The sequence below is a fragment of the Hippopotamus amphibius genome, chromosome 12, assembly GCF_030028045.1.
Source record: "Hippopotamus amphibius kiboko isolate mHipAmp2 chromosome 12, mHipAmp2.hap2, whole genome shotgun sequence".
Classification (NCBI taxonomy): domain Eukaryota; kingdom Metazoa; phylum Chordata; class Mammalia; order Artiodactyla; family Hippopotamidae; genus Hippopotamus; species Hippopotamus amphibius.
Window position 1 is genome coordinate 46767224 of NC_080197.1, and position 25708 is coordinate 46792931.

Below are 25708 nucleotides of genomic sequence, written 5' to 3' on the forward strand. Positions count from 1 at the left end.
TCAATGGTAAACTTAAAAAATTGAAACTTCTGGGAGAAACTGTAGGAGAAAATCTTTATGATCTTAGGTTAGGCAGTGAGTTCTTAGATAAGATGCCTAAAGCACAATGCATAAAGGAAAACATTTAGAAGTTGAACTTTATCAAAATGAAAATTTTTTCTCTTCAAAACACAGTGTTAAGAGAATAAAAGATAAACCAGGGCCTGTGAGAAAACATTTGCCAATTATACATATGATAAAGGATTTGTATCTAGAGTAAGTAAATGACTCTGAAACCCAGATAAGACAACACCCAACCAAATAAAAATGGGCAAATGATTTGAATGGACACTTCACCAAAGAAGATATACAGGAGGCACATGAAATAAGTACATGAAGATGCTCAACATCATTAGTCACTAGAGAGATGCGAATTAAAGATATAACAGGATCGCACCACACACCTGTAAGAACTGCTAAACATAAAATGTCTAACCATACCAAATGCTTATGAGGATGTGAAAAGCCTGAAATTCTCATTCATTGCTGGTGGAATATAAAATGATACAGTGACCATTTTTTAAAATTGTGGGACACACAATCACCATACAATTCGGTTATTCCAATCCTGAGTATTTACCCAAGAGAAATGAAAGCACAAGTGCACGTAAGATGTTGTATATAAATGTTCACATTTGTTATAGTCAAAAGCTAGAAAGAGCCCAAGTGTCTTTCAATAGGTAAATGTATAAACATATTGTAGGATATTCATACAATGGAACAAGCTCAGCAGTGAAAATGAATGACTTATAGATAAATACAAAGATATGAAAGCATCCCCCAATAATCATGACTAAGAGAAGCATGACAATAAGAGAGTATAATACAGCATATAGTATTATTTCATTTATGTAAGATACTAGGCAATGCAAACTAATCTACACTGACAGTAGCCTGAGGAAAAGAAGAGGTAAGGAATGGAGAAGGAATGTAAAAAATCATGAAAAAACATCTGGGGTTATGAATATCTTGATCGTGGTTATGGTTTCAGGGATGTATACGTTTAGACTTACAATATTGTACACTGTAAATATGTGTGGTTTTCATGTAAACAGCAAATTTGCTACAAAAAAACAAAAAGCCCAATAAGAAAGTACTTAGAGTTTAAGGCTAGTTAGATGTAGAATGGGTAAATACATATAAAGCACTTAGCATATTTTCTGCCCCTTGGTAAGTATTCAGTAAATTATGGTTATTATTGTGTTGTGAACTTTTCTTTGTGAATCCACAGTCCTCCTGGGTTGAAGAATAGTATATTTCACCCTCAATTTCATGAAAGTTTAGAGACCATGTGGAAATCTCTGTTGTAATAAAAGCAGATGGCCTTCTGGCATCTCCTCAACATTAAAGATAGGAAAGAGAAAATGTAACAAAAATTCACAAATACATTAAGTCTGGTTTTGGCTCCTAAATCAAGGAAATTTACTGCCCTTTGTGTGCTCTACATTTAAGTATTTCAGTGAGTATAAAACTTCCCCAAGTTCTTTCAGAATATAATACCTAATTTAAATGTACAACTGCCAAGTAAAATGTCTTAGGTTGGGTTCCTGAGACATGATTTGAACCCAACCAGCAACTGAACCTGAGACGTGGATTTGAGTCCAAATACTTTATTTGGGTGGCACCAGGAATGCTGATGTTATCTCAGGAAACACTGGGAGCGGAGTAGGGAACTGACACAGGGAAGGGAAATAAAGCAAGGAAGTTTACATCATCAAGCAAGTTACCACTGTGGGTAATTGCTGCTTCATTGCAGCTGGGAAGCTCTGGGAGCCTGTGTAGAACATGCACTAGAGTTACGCCAGCAGAGTGGCAAGGGAGATTGTGTATCTGTCTTCCAACCTCTGCTCCCACATTGGTTGGACTTTGCATCCAGAACATTATCTTCCCTCTGGCATTTCCGGTTTGCCAAGAGCATGGGCCAGAATGAAAGCTCGCAGGCAGAGAGCAGCAGGTGTTTGCACTAAGTAGCCTTCCTAGGGTAGGGTTGAGTCCCAAAGGAGTAAGAGCAGGCTCTCAATAGCCTCAGCTACATAAATCACCCAGGAATGTGGCCTTCTTTCTAGTGTCCTTGCCAGTTAAATTATCTTTAGAGTCTATTTATGCTGACCAATCTCTCCCAGCTGCTATTGAATGAATTGCTTCACCACATTTGGGTGTATGACTTCAATTTGTTAGTAATGCAGTTGGGGAAAGCTGTGGGATTCCAAGATGCACTGCAGCTGTCCCATGCTTGTTATTAATGAAGACGAGTTCATAGAGTAATTATACGATCTGCATTATTATTGCACAGGTTTTCTTCCTAAAGAAGCCAAACCACTGACGTGTCTAGGCATACTTGTCACATGTGTTTTATCTTTTAAAAATATAGTTGTGGGTATTCATTACAACTCTGGTGATAATTCATTTTTCACCCTTTATCATGTTTTTAGAGTACCATTATGTTGCCATTTTCCATTTCCATTTTCTGGAGATGACATGTTTTACACAGGAAATGTGACTACAGAAAGACTCATAGACCAAACATGCATGACCTTCTCCTAAATAACATGCTTTTTCTTTTCCATCAGTTTTAAGAATGTAATTTTCCTCATCCCAAGTGAGAAACCAACATTAATGACAGTTGATCACAGAGGTAAGAAATTTTATCATTATCAAGTGACTATTGGGAATTTCCAAAGCCAAATGAAAATTATATTAAAATGTTCAGAACAGGGAAGGTGTTCAAGTGTGCCTTGACCATCATTAGCAGGAATTTTACAAGAGTCTCAAGCATCTAACAGGGCATGGAGCTAGTTGATTTTAAAGTCTCTTCCTATCCCGCGATTCTGGATCCTTTACAATACCCACAGAATTTTCTGTTGTGACGTGGCCTGTATTGGTTATCTATACTGCATGACAATTACCCCAAATTTAAGCAATAAGGCAATAAACATTTATTATCCTACAGATTCTGTGGGTCAGGAATCTGTGTGTGGCTTAACTGGATCTTCTGTCTCACAGTTTCTCACAAGGCTGCAATCATGTTATTGGTCAGGGCTCCACTGAGGGAAAATTTGCTCCAATTGTTGCTGATAGGATTCTGTTCCCCACAGGTTGTTGGACTGAGTCCTCCTTGAAACCATCTGCATGAAGTCCTCTTCATGCAGGCCTTTCTCTAGGGCAGCTGACAACATGGCATTGGCTTGCATTGAAGTGAGCAAAAGAGAGAAAGCCAGAGTGGACAAGCAAGTTGAAACAATCTTTTGTAAGTTAATCTCAGAAGTGATATTCCATCACTTTTGCCGTATCTGGTTTGCTGGAGGCACATCCTGAGTCCAGCCGACACTCAAAAAAAGGATTAAATCCCAGAGAGGAGGTCATTGAGGGTCATTTTAGAGGCTCCTACAGGACCTGAAACTCCCCTGAGACAAAAGCATCTCTCCTCCCAGGCTGCCCCAGAAGCTGAAACTGTCACGTACTCTCTAGGAAAGGGTTTTCCATCTCCTGATCCCCAAATTATGTGAAATGAAAATGTATTTCACAGGAGAGTTACTTTCAGAACAGACGTGAGAAGCCAGGAGTATAGATCACCTTTAGATTCATTATACAGGTGGCAGAGGCCATTTAGTTTTTCTTTAGTGTTGGAAAATAGAGAAGAATGTAAGTATTTCTGGAGGGTCCAAATATGAGAGGGCACTATGGCAGGAGAGAAGGTCGGCCACTGACACACAGCACGTTGGGAGAAGGAAAAGAAAAGGAAAATCGAAGTAAAGGCTGTCTCTGGCAGTCCTGCCTTCAGGGTCCCCAGGTGTGTCAGTTCCTTGAAACCACACAGTGATCAAGTCCTCCTTCTGCTTACAAGTTTTCTTTTGGTTTCACTTTATGCATATAATATACAACCGACACTTCTCAGCTATTTAAAGCCTTCTCAAAGCTCTCTCTATATCGCTTTTTCAGCTTCTCTCTAATGACACATCTTCCTTTTTTCCATTTCAGTAAAACTGACACGAGGCATTGAGGAATTCTCCGATCAAGAATGCCGTGCCCCTCGTGTCCACGTACGTGCATTTACATAGCTACATTCAGAGTTGAGAGTTAAGCTCGATCTTTCCACAGCACAATAATCTGATTCCTCAAACTGGCCTGGCTTTTATGGTTTATCCTACAAATTTGAAAATTAATGCTGTGCTGTCTCGAAACCCCTCATTTATTCTTGCTTTTGTCTACTTACGTCATACCACTTTTTCTTGTTTAAGTTTCATTTCTCCAGATAGAGTTTAAACTGTTTGGGGGAAGAGAACTTGCCATCTGCTTTTTCTGTAGGTTTAGAGTTTTGCATATTGATTGTCCCTGATGTGAAGTTTAGATGTGGTTTCGCTAAAGCAAACAAACAAAACAAAAAATATCTTACATAGACTTTGGTGTAGCTAAGATGGATCTGTGTTCTTTAACACTATCTAAGAGGAGGTCGACACTTTTTAGGCTTGGCATCTTGCAAATCTGCTATAACATTGCAGCCACTGGTTGTGTGCTGTCCTCCTGCACCATACAGAACACTACAGCCACGAGTGCAGGGACTTGGCCTGTTTCGTTCACTGCTTTCTCCCAGGGCTCAGAGTAGTGTGACTGGCAAATAATAGGCACTCAGCAAACTCTGTGAAGTGAATGAAGATCATGATGAATCATTGCCAATAATGGTTAAATTCTTTTTTTTTTTAAAGAACTTTTATTGAGATACAGTTAACAGAATAAACTGGATATTTGTGTTATAATTTAAAAAATTGAGATGTGACAAACTAGAGTCAAGAATACATGTATAATATGTTTATGAGAATTTCATGTATTAATCAGATGGCATCTCCTGTCAGTGAGGAAATGAAGTAGTCACTAAATGATGTTGGGACAGTAGATTTTCCATCTGAAAAAATAAAGTTTGAAGGCTACCTCCCACCCAGTACTCACAAAAATTAATTCCAGATGGGTTAAAATCTAAATATATAAACAAAACCTTAACAAAAATGAGAGAATATGTTTATGACTTTGGGAAAGTTCTGAAAATGCTATAAAGAAAAAGTTTGATACATTTTAATCATAAAATTTCAAAGTTAATCATTAAAATAATTATAAGATATATCATTATTAAAGTTAAAAAACAAGTCAGAAGATAAGGGAAATGATTTATCACACAAATTAAATAGCTATCCAGGATATATAAATGACTTTTTCAAGTCAACAAGAAAGTAATTCTACAAAATAAGCTAAAAGATAGGTAAACATAATACCATAATAAACTTCAACAAAATTATTGCATTTCCTCTTTGAATGTCATAAATAGAAAATTGAGAGGTAGGGAACACAGCTGACCAGTAACCATATGGAAAAAATGTTCAACTGCACTTGTTACTCAGAGAACTAAAAATTCAAGCAAATTTGATGCAATGCTTTGTGGTGGCTTGGCAAAAATAAAAAAGTGTGTTAACCCCCTGTTGACAAGAGTAGGAGATACGTTAACTTTCATGCATGACTAGTGAGTACCATTTGGCACAGTCATTTTGGAGGATAATTTGGCAGAATTTCTTAAAAATTAAACTGTGTATCCCTTTGACGGAACAATTCCACTTCTGATTATGCTGGAAAAACCTGACACGTGTGGAGAGAGGCACATACAAGGGGACGATTAAATAAAACCTTTTCAATCTCTTCTCTGGAATAACTATACACACGGTTAAAAGGGAATGAATAGTTCTTCATGTTCCAACAAGGAAAGATCTCTGAAACATTTCTAAGTGACCTGTATATATGAAACTATTCATGTATCAAAAATCCGTATATATTTCTATTCCTATAAGGTCTTCCTTTCAACAGGAAAGTACTTGCACAAAATATAGCTAAAAGATAGATAAACATAATAATATAATTCCTTAGGATAATAATAATAATTCCCTACGATAGGGAATTCATAGAGGAGGAAATGCAGCTGTCCGATATGAAAATATGTTCAGCTGCACTTGTTTTCTATATTTTTATAAGCATCCAAATGCCTCCACACACATCCACACACCCTCACAAACCTGCACACACACATCGAAGCAGAGATGAAAGGATACATGTATGGTAGAAGGGCTGGTATTGGTGACTGTTCAAAGTGCTTCCATTTTATTTGCTATTTTACACACAAAATTTGGCAAGAGAATCCATGTGTTAATCCATATAAGAAAAATGAATTATTTTAAAAGCCATGGGGGGAATAGGAATGAATAAGTAATTGAAAGCATTCTACTAAACAGGATTTTAAATTCCTATTACTCAGCTCCCTCCCAGGCCTGCCTACAGGAGGTCATGTTTCCAGAAAGTAGGAAAGATGGAGGTGCTCATGACTTCAGATTTCTCTCCCTCAGTGCCTCAGGGTCTTGAGAGCTGTCTGCTCCGGACCCTGACCGTAGTCAGTGATTTCCGAGGGCTGGACAGACGTGAGAACGCAGCCGCTGGACCTCTCTGAGAGTCAAAGGGGTTCACGACCAGAGGCCTCCAGCAGAGCACATACTGCCCAGCAGAGACTAACCAAAAAATTGACTACTTTCAGAAACGGACTTAGAATGCCATCCGTTGAATTGAAATTCTATTTTTAGAATCTTTGTATAATAAAGGAATGTCTTTTCAATGACAAAAATTCACTCTGCATAACAATTTAATTCCCAATTTTTCTATTGCTTGCTAGAATAAACACATAAAAATAAAACAAAATTTCCATCCTAGAAAATTACATATTCATTTTTAAAGACTTTTAACATGAAATATCAAACCATGTGTTCAAAACCACTCTAAAAACGTAGGCCAGATCTCCTAGGAAGCATTCTAAAGGTTGCTGCTCTTTTTGACCAATTTGCCCATGGTTGGCTGATATCTGGCCTTTTTTTCTTTTTTTTAAATTAATTAATTAATTAATTTATTCATAGGCTGTGTTGGGTCTTTGTTGCTGTGCACGGGCTTTCTCTAGTTGTGGTGAGCGGGGGCTACTCTTCGTTGTGGTGCGCGGGCTTCCTATTGCAGTGGCTTCTCTTGTTGCAGAGCACAGGCTCTAGGCACACGGGCTTCAATAGTTGTGGCTCATGAACTCTAGAGAGCAGGCTCACTAGTTGTGGAGCGCAGGCTTAGTTGCTCCTCGGCACGTGGGATCTTCCCGGCCCAGGGCTCGAACTCGTGTCCCCTGTGTTGGCAGGCAGATTCTTAACCACTGTGTCACCAGGGAAGTCCTCTTTTTTCCTTTTAAAAGCAATTTTTGCCAAGTGCATTATCAGTTATTGGGGACAGGTTTATACTAGTTCCTAATTCCTTACATGTTGAAATCATTCTTTTGTAGTGTCTCATGCTTTCTAAAATGTTTGTGTATGCTTTTAAACATAATGCTGCTTCAGTATTTTAAAATAATGATAGTGGGCTTTTTCCATACATCAAGGGTAACTCAAGTGAGTGGGAAGAAAAAGTTACTTGGGTCCATGCATTTTCTCCAAAATGGCTGCTTCTAGTTGGAGTTTATAAAATTTATCAAAGAAGAAGATACAAAACTTACACCTCATGATAAAGAAAATGTGTTTCAAAGGCTTGTTGGCTATTTATAACTTTGGCAAAATCACAGTCATCTGAGTTACATCAAATGAAAAAGCCAGAAGCTGACTAACCTTGGTTATGTCTTCCAAGTATGCAACAGGCCTGCTTCTGATAAATTCTGTCTTGAAACTCTTATTTCAAGAATCCTTGCAGGCCTACAAACTGCGTTTGTTTTGTGAGTTGAGCACAGGTTATCCGTGTTCTTACTCTAAGCTCTGATAATGAACAATGGGGGTTTATATTTGTGTAAAATTAGAAAGAATATATTCATGGCAAAATTCTCATTTTTTTTTTTTCTACAGCTTTTGCAGCCTAAAAATTGTACGTGATTTCCAGAAAAACAATAATGTCGAGTTCGTCTTTCTGTCCTGGTACATGGCGCTGCACCTGACGGGAGGCGGGTACTGAGCAAACGGCTGTTCCTGACGCATGGATGCTGAACATGCCTTGTTCACGTGTGCACATACAAGTAGGATTGTGCACATGTGTGTATTATATGTGCCGTGTTTTATAGTGAACGCAGTATGCACTGAGATTTATACGTGCGAATGTGGGCCTACACCTACAATAGAGCTAACTTTGGAGGCTGAATCAAGCCCTTTCAGCCCTCCAAAGTGAATGCACCTAAGCTCCAGGGAGCCTGCCACTCCAATGCCTGGAGTGATAAAAGTGATTTTTGAAAAGTGTATTTTAAACACTCATCACCGAGGCAAATTTGCAATGCTCAATCAGAGGACGGTGCGTCAGGAAGGGAATCGCTTGACTGTCAGAGGAAATTGAGGATGGAGGAGGCAAACCACTTTGTGTAAGGAGTTCCGGGCTTGCTGGAGGAAGGAATCCGGACATTTCCTGCTAAGTGAGGTTCCAATTAGAGAGACTCAGAAGGCTGAGCCAAGGTGACAGCCACTAAGACCCAGTAGCAGGGGAGGGCTGCAGATAAGCTGAAACAAAGTTACAAGTCTGGAAAGAAATGGATTCATGGGTCAGCTCCAGCATTTGAGTTTAGCAGGTGATCAGCAGGGGAAGAGTCTAGTGGATTCTGGGCTAAGAGTTATTTAAATAGCCACACTAGCCCTTCCTTAAGCCAGAGAGGTCACTGTGAATGAACTGAAAAGGCTGGCCACCACGAATCCTCGTGGCCAGAATTTACGTCTCTTCTTAATGGATCCTGCCATTCCAAGAATGTTTTCAGCTCTGGTCTTTGATGGTAGCAGCAGAATAGGGTTCCTCCCCAGCCATCAAAGATCCTTTCACTAGTGTGTATAGCATCTCACCTGCCCATGGGACATCCTTCTGCATAAGAGTATCACTAAAGGCTTAGTCACTCCTAGAGTCTTCATCAAAGAACATCCAACCACAAATCTCTCTCCAACACTCTGAGTCTAATGGCACCTGGAGAAAAGTTTGGTTAAGGAGCTGAAAGAACACCAATCCTCACATCATGGGGTCAGTTCAACCTTGAGGAAAATCTAGCACCAGACAAAGTGTCGCCCTACCACCCACGGTTGCTTCAAAATTAGAAGATGGAACTTCTGCTGGCAGCCAGCACCCCTCTGACAGTGTAAGGCCCAAATGGACAGGGCTGCTCTCTCTCTTTTCTATTTATGAGCACCATAGATTCCTGGTCTCAGTCAAGTGGACTGGAATTGTGGAGAGGGGTAATCTCACTCCAGAACTTCTATTGTTGGCAGTGGGAAATAAAGTGTAACAGTCCAGGGACTGAATAAAGAATGTTATCTGTAGTCACCAATTTAATAATAATAAGATGTTTTTCAAAGTTGGCCAATGCCCTAAATTTTATTAAAAGGCTACAAGAAAAGCCATGCATGTTTATAAGTGTGTATGGTAGATGAGTTCTGCTAATGTCCCGAATTTTTCACACTTCCTTTTCACACTTTACTGTCTACACACTGAGGTAGTGCTTGCTTGCACTGATTTTGGCTTTGGACAGGTAGTTACTGACCCAAGCAGAGCTTTGAAAAAGCACTTGGGTATTTTCACTTTCTTTCTTGGACCCCTGCCACAACCACAAGAACATGTGTGGATTAAGCTGGGGAGGATGAGACATGTGGCTGCACCTGAGCTGTCACATTGAAGCCATGTTACTTCATCCAATACTTGGCCAACCCAGAAGCTGACATCAGACAGATAAGTGAGCCTGGCCAACATCAGCAGAACCACTAAGCAGAGCTCCACACCCATACAAAATAACAAGTGATTACTGTATTAAACCACTAAGATCTGGGGTGATTTGCTAAATAGAAGTAAATGATACAGCAAGTGATCAGATTACAGCAATGAACTATAAAGTGGTGAGTTAAAGAAAGAAAGCTGATTGTGAGGATTGTCTTTGAGTCTATTAATGTATTTATATGTGAGAAAAAAGACTGCATTAATGTTAAAATAGCCAGTACTCATAATATCACCTTTCCAGCCTGACATGTGACATGTGATGACTTCTAAACAAGGAGATTTCCTCACAGACATTTTTACTGGCAGCAGTCAGAAATACTGTCATATATTAATTTAGGTAGTTTTCTGAAAATCTCTCAGTTTATCTCTTTGCCAACCCTCATACACTGAAGAAACAATTACTATACAAGATCATTTTTATTTTTAAAACTTTTTATTTTGGAAAATAATACCAAAATAATAAAGAATTATTATTATATTTTATTATTTAATCCATTTCACTTTTGAATGGTGTTTTAAAAATTGTTATTAATAAATTATATAAATTATATCATACCACACATAATGCCTTTCACCTTGGCATTTTCTTCAATGTTCTTTTTTGAAATTTATCTAAATATTACAGATTTAATTCATTCAACTGCTGTATGTAATTTCAAAACATGGCTTAATAGTTGACTACTGATGGACATTTGGGCTTTTTCCTACTTTTCATTATTGCAAAAAATACCAAGATATGTACCTTTGTTCATATCTTCTTGAAAATTTACCTAGGCATGAAAATTCTGGGTCTTAGTTATGCATCTTTTAATTTTTACAAAGTGATGCTAAACTGATTTTCCGAGCAGTTGTAATAACTTACACTTTTACCAGCAGTGCATAGGAATTCTCATTTCCAAAGGCCATACTTGACTTTATCAAACTTTTAATGATTGTGTCAATCAAATAGATATAAGATATTACTTGTTCTCTGAGTTTCATTTCCCTGAATGTTAGTGAAAATAATCATTGTTTCATCTGTTTATTGTCAAAGCAGGTTTCAGTTCTGTGAGTTACCTGATCATTTCATTTGCTCATCTTGATTGCTCCTTTTGATGCTAATTGGTATGACTTCCTTAGGTAGTACCCTCTCTAAATACTAAGACTTTGACTATTATATATATTGTAAATGTCTTGTCTCACTCTGACTCATGTCTATTATTTCATGGTATCTGTATCAGTTATCCATTACTGTGAAACAAATGACCACAAACTTAGCAGATTAGTTTCCGTGGGTCAGGAATCGAGATGTGGCTTAACTGAACTCCCTGCTGCAGACTTTCTTTCAAAGCAACAATCAAGATGTCACACAGGGCCAGGGTCTCATCTGAAGGACTGGCTGAAGAAGGATCAGACCATTGACATGGTTCTTGGCAGAGTTCACTACCCTCTGGGCTGCACTAAGGGACTTACTGCTTTGCTGGCTTTTGAAAAGGCAACATGGCAACTTGTTTCATCAAACCAAGCAAGGGAGAGGAGGTACTGGCAAGACAGTAGTCAGAACCTTTTGTAATCTAATCACAGAAATGACTTGCCCCGGATGTTGGGGGTTAGTATTGGTTAGAAGCAAGCTACTCCAGGGGAGGGGATTACCCAAAGTCGTGAATACTGCCTTAAATGGATATTTGGGGACTATTCCAGAACTTATCTACTGCAGTGTCTTATTTGTACAGAAGCTTTTAATTATGATGCAATTCAGCTTGTCATTCTATTACTTATGATAATAACTTGTTTAAGGTTTTACATTTTCTTTTACCTCCTTATTCAAAAATCATTCTATATTCTGAGGTAGTAAAGATAATAGACTATACTTTTATAGATTTACTTTTTTCAAAGCTAGTCTTTACCCAGTTTTGTTGTATTTTATACAAATTTTGGACTCCCTTTTTCCATATAGAAAATCAAATATCCTAATACATTCTGCCCCCCCAAATTTCAAATCCTTATTTTTTCTCATATCAACGTCCCATGCATTATCTTGTTTCCTTTTGTTTTCTTATATTTGTTTATTTAGGCATCACTACTACCATGTTTTTAAAAAATTCTCATAATTATTATATCTTTATCATGAATCTTAATGATTGACAGGCAAGTCATCTTTCTTCTACTTTTTCAGAATAGTCTTAGTTATTCCTGTATTTTTACTCTTCTATATAAGTTTTAAAATGAGTTTGTCAAATTGTTTGATGAATTGTGTTTACTATTTTATTGGAATTGGCTATATTCCCTGTTTTGACTACAACAAAAAGAGTGGACATCTTTTTACACTGGATTATTTAATCTAGGTTACGATGTATCTCACCATTCAGTAAGGCCTTTCTTTGGTCCTTTAATTTTAAACAATTTTTCTCCAAAAAGGGCTTGCACAGCTTTCTTGCAAATTATTTATTCAAAGGTTATTATTTAGATACCTAGTAATATTTGTTACCATTTTGAATTATCTTTTAGAGAGATAGATTTTATACATATAAATATATTCCAATCCTCTGTTTGAGTAAGTCCGGGTTCTCACAATATTGGTTTACAAAAATGGAAAAGAGACATTGCCTGTATAAGGTATCAGCTCTCTTCACTTTGGCCCAGTTTTCTGGCATGGGAAGACTGATTCAACATAATTTCTCTTATTAACTGGAGAGAAGAAGATAAGAATTGTTCCATGAAAATGTAAGTACAAAGAGTATTGTTTTAATTTATTGCTAAAATTAAATTAGAATGTGTGTTAGGCCCTCTCTAGTGGAGATCTTGTATCAAATTTTTGTGGCTTCAGGAACATTCCAGAGCTGTTGATCTTAGACGTCCCCCTCCTGTGTGGGTAGGAATCATGGGTCTTAAACTCTAATTCGGTTCTTGCTGCTGTTTGTCCTTAATGCAAAGGCACCAATCTGCTAAGCCATGCTGCGTTGGGATTCTCTTGGCCCTGCAAAGGCGTTATACTATATTCTTTTCATGCTCAGATTGACTTTAGACCGCTTAGGTTAGGCCTCCAAGGATTTAACCCACAGCAGCCAGTCCTTTTCCCCGAAGCCCTGTCACTGCAGATGTGATTAGCTGCATGAACCCACCTCTTAGAAATTCCAAAACATACCTCCTGTCTGTTCTAGTGAGACACTGAAAACTGACACCACTCTCCTTTCTTGGCCCTCTGAGAGTTTATTAGATTCCCGTCAAATTTCAAAGAATGATTTGATGGCTTAAGTGGACAAGCCTGATTTTAGTTATACTAAAGACTTGTCCACCTTTCCAGAAGGTGGACTCATTGATAATTCACATTTCCCTATCTCAGCTCTTGGCCCCTCATTCCCAGAGCCAAGTGTGGGATCTTCCTGCTACAGAACACACACACACACACACACACACACACACACACACACACAGAGTCACAGATTGAGTTCTCACTGAGTCTTCTGTCACAGTTTTATTTTTCCACATTCTTGCTGAAGATAAGTGATCTTAAACATTTAAAGATGACCTAAAATAGTCAAAATTAGCATGAAAGTTTAGAGACAATAGACCACATTCCCAAGAAAGCGTCTGTTTGTGGAAGATTGTTTTTGCTTCTACCCAGAGATACACATTCACTCTCCGCTTCTATTTGGAAAACTTTTGTGAAATACTTGGGAATCACTGTCATCAGTGATCTCATGCTCTTTTTTTTAAATCTCAAACTAACTCGAGGCAAAGGTGTTGTTACCCTTTTTGCAGATGAGGAAACTGAGGCTTTAGAACTGTTAACAAACTAGCATCCTAGGTTGAAGTGGTGAAATCAGGATGTCTCCTTGACGTTGAAGTCCTGCTCATAACCATTGTGTTATAATGTTTCCTTTGCTCATGTACTCTGGATTGTAAAGCATAAAAATATTAAAAATGATAATATACTTATTATTTCTGTATTATGACCTTGGTTGTTTAGAATTGGATTAATCACAACCCTTGGTTTGTGACACTGTCATGTATAGCTAACTTTTGTGGCCATATTATTTATTTAATAATAAATCAGCCAACTACCTAAACAAAAGCTAAACTTTTGATAATAACCTACCTAAATATGATCCCTTCCCATCCCACCATTACCAATCATTGCTGTAGATAAACATCATCCTGAATCCCATGTTCATAATTTCCTTTGATTTCCTCTCCCTGACCCAATATTTAAAAGATATTTACCGATGGTTTTCAGATTTTCAAAGTTTTTTAAACATTTTAAGACTTTAATCCAGCAAGAGTTTATTTTTGAATAGGGTATGAGATAGAAATCCAAATTCATTATTTTCCAAATAGTCAACCACTTTTCCCAGTTCTACTATTGAACAGTCCATTAATTTCTCTTCTGTTATAGACCAAAGTTCATCGCTTCCTGAGGCCTCTTTCTGCTTTTTTGTTAAATTCCATCATTTACTATTTCTCCTCCTATGTCATTACCTCCCTGTTTTAAATTCCATAGCTTCAAAATATATCTGGATTCCTGGTACAGCAAATCTGCTCTCTCTGCTTCAAAAGGATCTTCAAACAAGTCCTGAGTATTCCTGGCCTATTATACTTCCATGTAAATTGTAGCGTCATCTGTTTCCAGGAAAAGCTATGTTGGGATCTTAACTGGAATTGCATAGAATCTGTAGATAACTGGGGGAAATTAGAATATTTATAACAAGTCTTTTTAATCATAAAAACTCTCCATTTATTTATAAGTTCTTTGGTATATCTTAACACAATTTTATAATTTTCTCTGTGGAGGTCATGCATACCCTCTGTTCAATTTATTCCTAGAATTCCTTGGTATTCTCGGACGTTATTGTATGCGGTATATTTTTTTTATGTTTTCTAGGTATTTGCAACTGTTATATAAATATGCAAATGATTTTTGATCATTAATCTTATAACTAATGACCTTAATCAACACTAATACATCTAATAATGTGTTGTGAACTCTTTTGTGGTTTCTATAACTCATGCAAATAATGAAACAAACATCTCGCACAACCAGTGAAAAATGTAATTCTTAACTTTCAAATCCTTACGTGTCTCATTTCTTTTTCTTCTCCTACTGCAGTAGACAAGACCTCCAGTGTAATTAGTAAAAGTAATGATAGTAGAGATCCTTATAATTAATTTTAAAGTGGACATTTTAAATGTTTCTTCTTTTAGAATGATGTTTCACCTGGTTTTAGTGTTTGTTTTTTAATTTTTGGCAGAACTTAAAACTGCCTTCTACTCCAATTTTAATGAATCATTTTCTTTAAAAATCATGAATGGGTATCTATTTTGCAAGTGTTTATTCTACAACTATTGAAATTAGGTATTTTTTCTTTTAATGTGATGAAAATGTATTTATATATTGTTATAGCTTGAATTCATCTTGATCATGGCATATTACTATTTTTACACACTGATTCAATTTGCATACATTTTGTTTAGGATATTTGCATTCTATGATCATGAGTCAAACGCATCTGTAAATTTTCTATATTCTCTTTCATAACAGAATTCACCAAATTATGCCCAGGGACATTAGTCTTAAAAGATGCTCCATACAAGAAAGGTTACACTGTCATTTCAATATGACAATTTTGTATTTAGTATCACCCTTCTTGGGAATTTACAACACATTAATAGAGCTAAAATTCTACCCATGATAGAAACGTGTATTTAACTCTGTTTCCCTATCCAGTTTGACTTCAAAACTGTTTCTTTCTCCTGCAAAGTGTCCTGTTGAGAGTGCAGGGAAATGCAGAGTTAATGGGAACAGGAAACTTTAAAACGAAATAAGAGGATTCCCTTGAACTTTATGGACGGAATTTCTATTTTTGGTGCCATGGGCAACACCCCAGCAATGGGGGTAAGATAGGAGGTGTTCCTTGTTTTAGCTTAGATAGAAAACTCCTAATCCAGTTCAGGGTTAACACTGATACAATTGTGCAGAAAGTTTATTTCATACCATTAATCTTGATCAGGGATCTGCAAAGTATGGCCTAGGACATGGGCCAAATCCAGCCCTTCCTGAAAAAAGAGCGCCAAACTGGGTTTCTTATTTAACCAAGACAGCTGGCTTATGTAGCACAACCTACCCCGAGTATAAACGGACACAGTGGCAAGTACTATCATGTCCAACACACCAAAACTACACACCAGTATGTGCAGTAGGAGTTGTTGCTGTCCCGTCTCCACCCCCTCAGATCTTCTGTACTAGTTCTGACAACTCATACCTGTAACTTTCCTTAAAGGACCACCCTTAGGCAATTTTATCAGGTCCTCGAGAGTCAGGAGTCATTGGGTTTTCTTGTTTGCCCACAGACAATCTATAACCAACGACCCCCTGGCTCAGGAGTATAAAAACCACTTCCTTTAGAACATTTCTTCTACAAAGACAGAGAGACCATCAGCTATGATGCAACCTACCCTAAGATTTGACCAAAATGCAGGGAGAACACCTTACTTAAGGTGTGGTCCTTGAGACCACAGTGATCCCCAGAGACAGAGGGGAATTGCAGGGTCAAATATACAATGTGTGTATGTTTATCTTGGGCAGGGGTCAACTCTAATGTGTGACTTAGGCCCCAGAGTTCCCACTGCAATCAGGCCAAGAATTAGATTTTACCTGAAATCTGCTTAGCTTTCTCCCCTCTCTATTCTGTTTCTATCACTTTCTTGCTGGTTTCACTTAATAGCTCATTTGCCTGTGTATCCTGGTCTTAGGCTTGCCTATGGAGAAGACAATCTAAGACACAATGAAACACTGTGTCGTGTCATTACCTAGTAGGCTTCAGTTCCAGGGCCCAGTTTTTGGCCCTCTGTCATTTGTTGATACCAGATCAGATGTACAAGGATCTTTGTGACTAGTACTCCTGTTGCTAGGGGGAGAAAGGTACCAGGAGAGAAGACCTATGAAATCGTTTCTACTTTAAATAACTTTAATATGTTTCTTTCTTTGACTGTGTGTAGCTCCTGCTAGACAAAGTTACCTGAATTTATGAAAATTTTGATATGATTTAACCCGTAGTTTTGGCACAACTTCAGTACAGTCTGTTGCTCTACAGGAACTAAGCGATATCACTAAATCACAATGCATTCATGGCTTGTTTCTTCCTGGTTATTTATCTTTCAAAGATATAGCCAAGTAAACAAACGGAAGAAGAAGAAGAATGGAACTAAATAAAAATATGAGCTACTGTCCCTTTTGATGACTAGTTAGATGTTATCACAGTCAATGCATTAATGGAGAAACTCCCATATAATCAGATGAGATTTTGCTTTCAAGATTGACCTAAGTAATGAAAGGTTGAAAAATAACTGAGCAGAGCGTTTCTGGGATTAGATTCCCCTCACTTGTTTGTGTTTCCTATGAAGCATATACAGTCTGCCCCAGAACAAAGACACAGCAAAGGAATAAAAAAGTACTTATATTCTCAAAGACTAATGACAATGTCTGCTTTGAATTATTATTCTTTTCTTAAATTGGAGAATAGTACATAAATTATGAATAATCTAATGAAATTAAGACTGGTTTATTCTCTGTTCAAAAGAGTTGCAGCAGCCTATGAGGGCAGTACCTCATGTTTTCAATCTTAGCTTTTTCAAATGCAAGGATTTCATGTCACGTTTGTCCCAGGTCCTGTTTCTCCTTAGCCATCGTGTAAGCATAAAGGGCAGTTTCTAGATCCATATTTACCAGCTTTGAGACTTTGGGAGGGTTTCTTAATTTCATTTTCTGTAAAATGAAACTAGTTATAGCAACTTTCAAAATTAGACCTCTGATAGCATGGCTCACTTCTAAAGATAATTTGTTTAATTAGGTTACGCTATATAAGAGTGACTAATATTTGCAAGCTGTTTCTTCACAATTTGATTTGAGGCAGGCATTACATTTTACAGCTAAGGAGGAAATCAATCCAATTTTTGACAGGAGTGCTCTTGATGTTCCAGGGATAAGAAGGAAGTCATTGTATTTTTTATGGGTCATCCTTCTCCTTTTTTTTGAGGACAGAAGTCATGCTTTTTTATTTTTTTTGTCATCGTGGTCATTTTAACAAGTGATCTGTTTTCCAGCACTTAGTAGGTCTGTTCATCATACACTACTTTCATGTGTGTTTGTGCTAAGGCAGCTGCAACGTGCTGGTAAAAAAGCAACTTGAAATGAGGGACTTCCGAGGTGGCGCAGTGGTTAAGAATCTTCCCACCAATGCAGGGAATATGGGTTCGAGCCCTGGGCCGGGAAGATCCCACATGCCGGGGAGCAACTAAGCCTGTGTATCACAACTACTGAGCCTGTGAGCCACAACTATTGAGGCCGTGTGCCACAACTACTGAAGCCCACACACCTAGAGCCCATGCTCCGCAACAAGAGAAGCCACTGCAATGAGGAGCCCATGCATCACAATGAAGAGTAGCCCCTGCTCACTGCAACTAAAGAAAGCCCATGTGCAGCAATGAAGACCCAATGCAGCCCAAAAATCAATCAATTAATTAATTAATTAATTATTTTTAGAAAAGCAACTTGAATATGAGCTTTATTAAGTAAGTAAATATGATTTGGGAATATAATTTGATGGGGTTAATTCTTGAACTAAAAGCCCAGTTTCTACCTGTTATTTAATCTGGAATTCCCAGGTTATAATTAACTAAAACCACTAAATATACCTTCTTGTATTTGCTTCTGTAATACCTTCTGTCTTTAATTCTATTTCCTTTTTCCTAATTTTAACATCAGATGAGAAAATTGTTATAATTTCACAAAAACTGTATAAACACAATAGTGTTAGTTAGGGGAATCTGAGATCATTCTTATAAAATGAAATTTGTGATTCTCTGGAAATCCACTGCCTAAAAGAGAAAGACTATAAAACAAGTCAAATACATGGAAAATGGCCTTCTCCTCATGTTAATGGCTCTCTCCCCACCAGTTATTGAATATATCTCCATCAGTCATCATATTCCACCTTCAGCTTGGTAATGCCTTGGCAAAGAAAGCAATACAAAGTTAATTGTGTTTTTTTCAGACTACTTCTTTCTTCATTTTAAAATCACTTTGATTTTATGATAACAAGCTAAAATGAAATATCACTGATCCAGAAAATATATTATTCTAAATTTATCAGTGAAGATAAAGCAGAGCCCTAAGCATCTTAAGAGAGAAAATTAATAAAAGTGTGAAATTGTAGGGCTTCTGCATTTCAGTAAGATATTCTTTAGTCATTCCTGTCACATATACACACACATGCATAGTTTTCGGTGCTACTCAAACGTGACTCCATTGGCCAACACTAAATCAATTAAACATATCCCATTCCATCTGTCTGCATCTGGGTTCCTGCATTAGCAGACTCTACTGCAAAGATTTGAGTGGAAGAAATTTATTTGGAAGGTGGTCCAGGAAGTAACAGGGTAGATGCCAATGGTGGCATCTACTCTGCAATCCAAACAGCCGTGTCTTAGGATGTCCTAGAATAAGTACAAATGAGAAATAATGTGATTCACTAAAAATTTAATCATGCAAGACCTCTCTAATCAGTGATGACAAAACTCTTATATGCACCTCTAGCATATAAAATTATCACAACATATTTTAATTATTTGTTTTATCTTTAGTTCCTGCTTTCTCTACCTTCCCATAAAACCTCCTCTGACTGCCCGACATCAAGAACTCTGTCTCCGAAAAGCTGCTCAACATCAGTAATTATTAGAGAAATGCAAATCAAAACTACAATGAGGAATCACCTCACACTGGTTAGAATGGGCATCATCAGAAAATCTACAAACAGTAAATGCTGGAGAGGGTGTGGAGAAAAGGGAACGCTCTTGCACTGCTGGTGGGAATGTAAATTGATACAGCCACTATGGAGAACAGTATGGAGGTTCCTTAAAAAACTCAAAATAGAACTACCATATGACCCAGCAATCCCACTACTGGGCATATACCCAGAGAACACCATAATTCAAAAAGACACATGCAGTCCAATGTTCATTGCAGCACTATTTACAATAGCCAGGACATGGAAGCAACCTAAATGGCCATCAACAGATGAATGCATAAAGAAGATGTGGTACATATATACAATGGAATATTACTCAGCTGTAAAAAGCAGTGAAACTGGGACATTTATAGAGACATGGATGGACCTAGAGACTGTCATACAAAGTGAAGTGAGTCAGAAAGAGAAAAACAAATATCGTATATTAACACATATATGTGGACTATAGAAAAATGGTACAAATCAACTGGTTTGCAAGGCAGAAATAGAGACACAGATGTAGAGAACAAACATATGGACACCAAGTGGGGAAAGCAGGGAGGGTTGGTGGGGGTGAATTGGGAGACTGGGATACCAAATTGTACACTCTAAATATATGCAGTTTATTGTAAAAAATAAAAAATTAAAAAAAAAAGGTACTTCAAGTCTCCTTATCATAACTAAAAAAAAAAAAAAAAAGAACTGTCTCCTTTAAATCCACATAGTACTTATTGTCTGTACCTGTTATTTGCAATAGCCATGTCCTACTTTGTAGTATTATTTATACATTTCTGCGCTCATCTTCTCACATTTTGATATATGCTTCTATATCACAGTACTTAGCACTTAATGGACATCCAAAAATATTTTGCTTATCTTACTGTTAATAAAGAAAATGGTTGGTTCTCAAAGTTTAACATCTAAAAATTATTAATTTACTTGCCCTTAATTTTAATAAAAAGAGTTGGAGTCCTTAGAAAATAAGAAGGAAGCCAATATAAAATGAACAGTGAATAGCAGTATTATAAACTTTCCTATGAAAAATGAGTTCTGAAATTACGAATGCACAAATATGTTTTTGAGCTTTGCAATATTTATTTAAAGCCTCTGAAATAATACATCTGCAACTACTCACTGAATTTTACCTATGTTGCCATTTAAAACCTGAAAATGTTGTCTTTATACTTCAAGTTGATTATTTCCTCAAAAAGTTTACATCCCAATGAAGAATATCTTTCTCTCCAAAGTCATTCACTCCATTTACAATATCATCCTATGGCTCTTTTGCTTTGGTGAAAAAAGCAAGTCTGAGAGTTTCTGTCCATTGTGATACATCTCAGTTTTCTTCTGAGATGCTATAGCTCCCACCTCCTATGCGCAGCCGAAAACCTGTTGCCTTCTCCTGATGCAAGCTATGGAAATGAGTAGCTGGATGGCTACTGATCTATGTCCTGTGGCCTCAAAATATGTTGGCCTGGCAGGAGCCATAAACTGTGGAACACTTTCCTGGCAACTTTGGTCAACCAACACGATTGTTTACATGGCTAGGATGGTTTCAGCTCACTCGTAAAATCCGAAGCCATGGCCAAAAGGTACATGCCTCAATATTCTTCAACTATTTCAAACAACACATGAAAGCCACTTGTTTTTGAAGACTGTGGAAACCACTCACATGATCGACTTTCGTTCAAAGAAATACCACAGTGTTGCTCATCTTCACTGCATGCTTGGCGGTTTATTTTTTAAAAGATTTGTTTATATCTTGCAGGCTTCAGTACAGTGAGAAATAAATTCAGAACTTCAGCAAAGTGAGAAATAAACTTTGAACTCCAGTAGAGTGAGACAGAAACTCTGCATGCCATTCCGTGAATCAAGACCATGAAATGTTTTTCACGGGACCATCGCGTGTAGACACGGGAAGCCTATAAAGACATATATATATATTGCGGTGTTAAAAATAAAAGTGCATACAAGCCATCTTAATCACGTGTTTTGAAACATTAAGCCAATACTCCAAATAAAATCTTGGAAGTATAATGTATAAAAAGATTCAGGATCTGATCTGGAGATTGTGGAATACACAATGACAAGCAATAGATTATGTAATGAATGTATGACTAACTTTGAAATACAGAGATAAATTCCTTTTACCTTGGAACACACCATAGAGGAAGATTTTCATGCATAATAGATTTAGCAAGCTACCTTATTTATAATTTTATTTTATGATTTCCCCTACTGGAACCTTTTCTTTTTTTTTTAAATTCATTTATTTATTTATTTATTTTTGTTGGCTGTGTTGGGTCTCTCTTTTTTTTTTGCTGTGTGCGGGCTTTCTTTAGTTGCGGTGAGTGGGGGCTACTCTTCGTTGTGGTGCGTGGGCTTCTCATTGCCGTGGCTTCTCTTATTGCAGAGCACGGGCTCTAGGCGCGTGGGCTTCAGTAGTTGCAGCACATGGGCTCAATAGCTGTGGCTCATGGGCTCTAAAGCACAGGTTCAATAGTTTTGGCGCACAGGCTTAGTTGCTCCATGGCATGTGGGATCTTCCTGGAGCAGGGATCAAACCCATGTCCCCTGCATTGGCAGGCAGATTCTTAACCACTGCACCACCTAGGAAGCCCTGGAACCTTTTCAAGAGAAACTAGTCAGTGTTAAGAAAAATAAAAATCTATTCACTCCTTTTCTTTTTTTCTCTTCACATAGTTTTTTTTTTTTTTTAAACATACTTTTTCAAGAATTCCTGTGGATAATTAGCTTTCTTTATATTTTCTCAGAGGAAAAACACATATTTCAAGGCATCTGCAAAATCTATAAATACAATGAACAGAACCTTATTGCACAAAAATGATGCTCGTTCAAGGTGAGAATACCTCCCTAAATTCTGGATTTCTTTCAGATGACTATTTTGAAATGTTTTGCTTTATTTCAGTGAAATTTTAGTATTTCAGGCAACTTATACATCTGTGCGTCTTGAATTGTGTTACTCATAGCAGCAAAATTAAGTAGCAATGATAGTGAATCTTCAAAGCAAGATTTATAACATGTAAAAGCCATAGTTCAAATAGGATAAAATATGTCTGAATATGATTTTAAAATAACTATTTACTAACATGAGAGTAGTAAATATTTTGAATTTTAGTGACAATTGACAAAAGTATATATTTCCTTTCAAATTCTGGGAATTTTTCTGGGACTAAGATAAAACATCAGCCAGTTTTAACAGTGTGAGTCAATGTTACATAAGGGGGTTTCTCACAGTGATGAAGTGTCCTCAGTGCTTTCTATTTTATGATTTAATGATGTAGGATTGCAGAATCAAATTCAAAGGGGGAAATGACAGTAAAAAGCAGCAGTAGAGTTTATTTAAAATATGCCTTTTATCTTTTTGCAATGGAGACCACTTAGAACAAGATCCATGCTGAAAAGATGGAAGTAAAGAAGCAGAAATGAGCCAAAGCCTATTAATACAATGAGTACATCCAAATTTTCACAGTGACAGCAGAGCCAGTTCACTCAGAGGTTAGTTAAATAATTATTTTAAGGACTCACTGTCCTTTCTGGGAAAATGAACTGTGTAATGTCAAAAGCTCTCACGATGTGAAAAATTAGAGCAGTCATGAACATGGATTAATACCTATTCACAAAATACTGGCTTCACTTACTGAATTACCAGAGGCACATTAAATGTTTATTTAGCATTTTACAGTTAGCATAGTTGTGCTGAAATCACAATACCCACTTATCTCTATTAGACAGATTTCACTTGGCCCATTGCGATTGCCAAGTCTAATGCAGGTTGTGTATTATAATCGTGGGTATGTTTGGCTGTGGTTGCCTTTAATGATAGCAGGAAGAGTATAATTAAATAAGGAAAAAGTTGCTGCACATTTTTTGGGGGGGGATTACTTTTTGGATAACCATTCAAAGTTTCTTGAGGAAGACTGAGATTTGGGGTTGATTGTGTGAGCTGCTATATCCCAGTGCTTACAACAGTGCCTGAAACAGTTAAGGAATTTAAAAAACATCTTTCAAATGAATGAATTACAGTAACACAAAGCATTGATGAAAGAATAACTTAGAAAGACAGCCTATTTGGAAGATCTCTCTTCCAATTTTAAGAGTATTCAAAAATATGTAGAAATAGTATTTCTCTTACTCACTTTCTATGGTGCTCATGACTCCCCATTCAATCGGGTTGGAATGGAGATACCAAGAAGGAGAAATTTTGTACTCACAGAAAAATCTATGGTATGTTTTAGATGTCTATCATAAAGCATGTCATCAATACAGAATCTCTATCGTTTCATCATCCAAATTTATTTGTCTCATGAATTTATCCCATTGTTGCTACTGTTTATCTTTCTCCTCCTTCATCTAACTTATCTTTTCCCCCACAAATGCTCCCACCTTTGATTTTACATTAGTTTTCGTTACTATTCCCATTGTAGTAGCAAATGCAAAGGACTTTAGCAAATTAAAAAGTCCCAAAGTGAACTCATGATCTTCTTCCCAAATTTGTTCCCATGCAATCCTATTAACACTTTGTAAAATTAGAAAGTGCTCGTCCTAACCTAAAATCCTCAGTGTAATCTTAGACCACTCTTCCATTGTCTTCATCCAACAGGTCATCAAATTTAATCAAGTTTGTTTCAAAAATATATTTCAAATTAATCACCTCTTTCACCTTTTCTTTCTTATCACCTGTGGTCAAGCTCTCATCATATACCAACTCTTCTCTTGCAAAAGTCTTTATGGTTTTTTTGCTCCCAAACCAAATGTCACTTCAACCATTCTTTTCAAGGTTTCTAAACTTACCTTCCCAGATTATAGGCATATCATTCTCAGTTCAAAATCATTTCCCAAGTCCCTAAAGGCTACAAAACCAAATCAAACATGACAGTCAAGAGCCATCATAATCTTTGCAGCTTGCATCCCTCTACTTACCTTTTGTGTATCTGCGTTCCAGACATCATGATCCTCTGAACATTACATGTACAATATTTTGTCGATTCTTTGGTTGTTATTATTTTAATGACTTGATATGTCCTTTTCGCCTTCAACTTCAATAAGCCCTACTCATCTTTTAAGGTTTACATCAGATGCTAGTTCAGTATTAACATTCCTCCATGTTGATTTCTGTTTCTTCTACCTATGCAGTAGGTTAGCCCTACCTAATCCAGTTCAGACTACACTTAATGACTCAACTGATAAAAAAAGGTGACAATTATAAAAATAAGCTCAGATGAATTGTGCTGAATATTACCAATGTATTTTATAGATCTTAAAAGAACATGAATCACAGACTACAGAAGAAAATATCTAGCTCAATGAAATATGTCAATAATGAAACCTACAGTACACACAAGTTGTTAAGATGAAGCCTTTTAATGCCATTATTTTGACCCTCACTTTGACATTTAAGACTGTATTTATCATTGAAACAAAAATAGTGCAGCCTCTGAAGTGACTTTGATTCATTTATTTCTGTTCCAGTGCCCTTTCATTTTTATTGGCTCTATGAAAGTGATTCATCTTTTCTTTGTTTTTACTCAACAGTACCTCTGGATTTCATCTTCACATGGAATATTTAGTAGCAAAGATCATCATGGTTTCTAGGCTATTTTTTGTTTAGCACATAAAATAATGTTATTAATGCATAATATTAATTGTGCTCTTACTCTCTGCAACGGGTCATATTGAGTGTCTGTACATGGATCCTTTCATGCAATTATCCCCCTCCCTGTGATGTAGACGCTTATTATCTTCATTTGCAATTCCCATAACTACTCTTAAAATGACTTATAAGCTGCCTTTAAAATATAAGCATTTAATTGCCAGCAGAAATGTAAAGTGCTAAGCTTCATTAATCATCGAGGGAATATATAGTAAAACTACAGTTCAATAATTCTACTTAGAATGGCTAAAATTAAAAAGACAGACATATCATCTGTTTGATACAGACCAAATTCTAATACACTGAGTAAGGAAGAAAAAAATTGGTCAATCACTCTGGCAGAATCTACTAAAGTTAAAAAAAGATGCATTTTCTTTAACCCAGCAACTCAACTCCTAAACACCCACAACAATGTGCACCAAAAGATACAGACAAGGATTTCATAGCAGCA

General features: G+C 36.9%; 1 pseudogene; it reads left to right on the forward strand.

Moving 5' to 3' along the window:
• Window positions 1-3213: 3213 nt before the first annotated feature.
• The window catches only part of LOC130833979 (la-related protein 1B-like), a 39544-nt pseudogene continuing 17049 nt past the window's right edge, over window positions 3214-25708 (forward strand).